Here is a 3841-nt window from a genome sequence, read left to right as displayed (position 1 = left end):
ACGTACATAGCAAAGATAAGTTTGAACAATTCCTCATAGCAAGCATGTGATTCAAGATAAACATTTAAACATGGCATGTGTCTAACATATCAAACCAAGAAAACGCAACTTGCTCATGACATAACCAAAGTTTCAGTAGAGGCGGGTCGTTAATCCTATAGCGCTACATATGTCAAGGTTTGGCTCGTACGAAGTTAATGATAAGTTCAACACATAAGAATCACCCAAATTTAAAGTATCAAGCCATCACATATACAAGCATTGTTATAGGAATGTTCGTGTGTTAGACAAAAGTTCATGTGTAAGTTTCAATAGGTAAAGTTACACCCCAAAAGTGGTAAAATAAAAGGGGAAAAGTACGAGTATACTCACAAAGTTTGCATATGTTCCGGATTATCCAATTGTTGACGAGTAGAGATTTAGAGTCCGAATGTATAAGGGTTAGGTTCAAAGTATGTTTAGAGTCGAGATTCGGTGTTTAAAACAACATAAAAATAAGATATGAGAATAACATGGAAAATAATCATTTAGTACATATGATGCTTGTTCTTGACATAGGAAACTCGAAGGAGTTTAGATGTTTTCATGGAACAAGGTTCCATTAGAATCGTGACAAGTTATCATAGTCTAGGATGATGTAATCTAGTACCCCGACATATGAACACTAGTTCATCATCAAAGATTCGATTATTCGAATAATATATTTAGGTTATATAATATATGTCCAATAGTTCAAGCATGAGGTAGAGATTAAAATCTTCATTTTGGTACCTCTAAATGTCATAGAAGTCATGTAGGAGGTAGGAAGATCAGTCTTCCATTTAGGCACCTCTATGTGTTCAACTCAACTTGATGTAAAAAAACAACGGAGGGTCATGAACATACAATGAAGAAAAGAAATTTACACACTAACTAAGAGAAATCATCAAATCATGTGAGGATTGTATGTTTGGACAACCCAAGTTGTTCCATAATCACTCATGTATCAAAGACAAAGTTTGACATGACTTGTGGGTTAAAAACCCTAAACAAAACACCAAGTTTATGAGGTTTAATCCTCTGATTTTAAATGTCTCATCCTTGTTTTTAAGCTTAACCAACCATGGGATAAGTTGTAAGCATTAGGACATAGGTATGAGATGTGTTAGACACAAGTTGCATAGGTTTAAACAAGTTTTTGATGAACATAAAAACAAACAGAAAGTTTATGGACTATTTCGGGGCATTTCCAGGTCTGATTTCTCCAAGGAGAAGTGTAGGAATCGAACCCCATGATTATACAAGCAATAGGAAAAAGAATCGAGTGAATCGGATAAGAATTGAGTGAGTTATGCTCATTTTCGTGAAGGGGTGTCAATCTACTCGAACCCTTGCTTTCAGCTACGGTTTGGTGGATGTTTTGTGAGTTTTTAGGGTTGCAAAAGTGGTAGGGAGGCTGGTTATAAATGGTATTTATAGGGGGAAGGATTAGGGTTTCAATGGGTTGGGCTTTGGAAGTGTTTAGAAGGGGTTACACCTTGAAACTAGCCCACAAAACCCAACTATATGGGGCTGAATTTTGCTGAATTGGGCTGTCATATTTCTTTATTTTTTTATTTTTTAAAACATTATAATGAGTAATTTTGTTAATTAAGTTGTGTAATAATATGCAACAATGTTTCCCCTAACTTGTAACAAGGTGAAATATGAAATAAAACATGATTTAACTAGGTAAAAAGTGTAATGTACAAGTTTTATTTACGAAGCAAGTTCCGTATTTTACAACGATTACGATGAAAGAATGGTTATAAGAACACAAGATTTCCAAAGATAGAATTTCACGTAAGGTTTCTAAATGTAGGATGTTTGAAAACGCAGGGCGTTACAGTCTCCCCTCCTTTAGGAAATTTCGTCCCGAAATTTATTCAAGAGGAAGGCTTGAAAGAGTTTTTGGCATAAAGGTGATCATTAAGAATTGAAACTTGGGAAGTTTGAAAGTTTTGAAAAGTACCAAATTTTGGAGAACGTCAAGGTAGATTTGCAAGGGGAAGTTTTTAAGGATAGTATAAAAAAATCATACTTTCGTAAAACCTGTTTATTGAGAGGAACGAAAAGGTTTGTTACTTTAAATAAAGCAATAGAGGTATACTAAGTATAGTTTCACAAGAATCAAGAATAGGGAGGCTATTTTATAGGTAACGAGGTAAGTTAGGACTCAAATGTTTAAACAAGCTGGATTGCGAACGAGTTTTGTATAAAATAATACGAGTATAGAATGAACGAATGACTCTTAAAGAGTACAAGTATGTGAATAGCATAAGTGTTGGATAGATGAACGTAGTGTGTTAAGGATGAAGTCTCGTCATGAATAATCGGATATAATGCGTTTGTGAGTTGCGTGAAGTTGTATTAGGTCCAAAAGGTCTGCAACACACGGAATTTCTCATGGCACGTTTTACGAAAGTTTGGTAACATGGTGAAAACACTTATATATAGGAAGTACCAGCGGCGTATCCACCATGTTTTAACCACATTACGTCCGTTTCGTTACTTGGGGTCATGTTACGTTCCGTGTCTTACCATACACAGTAGTACACTCTATGGTTCTCATACGCCTATCACTATAATCCCGTGTGCACCCGCGATTACACTGATTGTCGCATGATCCACATAGCTTGTACTAGTTATGTATGAATCAAGGTATACATGAATTTGAAAATAAGAATGTGTACGTAGAAGAATGTCGTATGTAAGCATGTTTATGTTTAAGCATGTATGGGACCCACGTAAGCGAATCCCTCGGATTACGCTCGCGTATAGGTACGAATGTACGAATCATGAGTAAGGATGAAAGTATGAGCATAAGTTTAAGTATGAATACGCATGTATGTATGAGCATAAAATAAAACGTGTAAGTAGTATGTGTACAAGCAGAAGCGTAAAACGTATAAGTAGTATGTGTATGAGTACAAGCATAAAACGTATGAACATAGGTGTAGGTATGAAAAATAAATATTGCGTAACGTTGAGACATTGTAGAGAAAAAAAAAGGTTAAGTATGTAGATACGAACGATATAAATGATGTTATCGCGAGATATCGACTAAAATGTGTATGATGATGTGCATGTATAGTTGTTTAAACAAAATGTTGAGTTTGTCGAATCAAAATTAGATTGAGCTTGGTTTGAAAGGTAGAATATAGTTTGTATATGTAAAGGAACATAAAGTACTCATTGGTCATGCTTAACGTATTTTGTAATGATTGAAATGCTACTTTTGTTTAAAAAAGGAGTTCACGTATGTTGAAAATTGTCGGTCCCCATGAAGTCTTCTAGCCCACGTGTTTTGAAATTTGGATGACGAGTTAAGCGTTGTAGAGAAGGTTTTTTTTTTATAACGGGTTTGTTTCATTTGCATCAAAACATGAAAATTTTGGACTTTGAAAGTTCTGTGAAAACGTCGACCCTTAGAAAAGAAATTTAGTAAAAGAACTTAGTGATTGTTTAAAAATAATTTTAACAAAGGATTTATTGATGTTGGAAAGAGTATTTGGTAAACGGTCATATAACATCTATGAGGTCTTATAAGTAATTGAGAAAGGTTAGTTTGATTTCGATTAAGAGTGGAAGTCTCTAGTATGATGATATAATGTGAACGTGTTTCAGTTAATAAATCAGATGTGAAGTTCATGGGCAAGAGATTCATTAGACCGATTAAATTGATAGGTAGCATTTCGTAAGGTTTGGAAATTCGTGTAGTAAAACGGTAAAGACATGATTAAGAATCTCGTGTATATGATTTGAGTGAAAATGGATGGTAGAATAAGAAGTACGTTTGATAAACAATGTATTTTGAAATCGG

This window comes from Helianthus annuus, chromosome 11, assembly GCF_002127325.2.
Source record: "Helianthus annuus cultivar XRQ/B chromosome 11, HanXRQr2.0-SUNRISE, whole genome shotgun sequence".
In the NCBI taxonomy this organism is placed as follows: domain Eukaryota; kingdom Viridiplantae; phylum Streptophyta; class Magnoliopsida; order Asterales; family Asteraceae; genus Helianthus; species Helianthus annuus.
The sequence above is the reverse complement of the archived record's forward strand: the minus strand, read 5'-3'. Positions refer to the sequence as shown.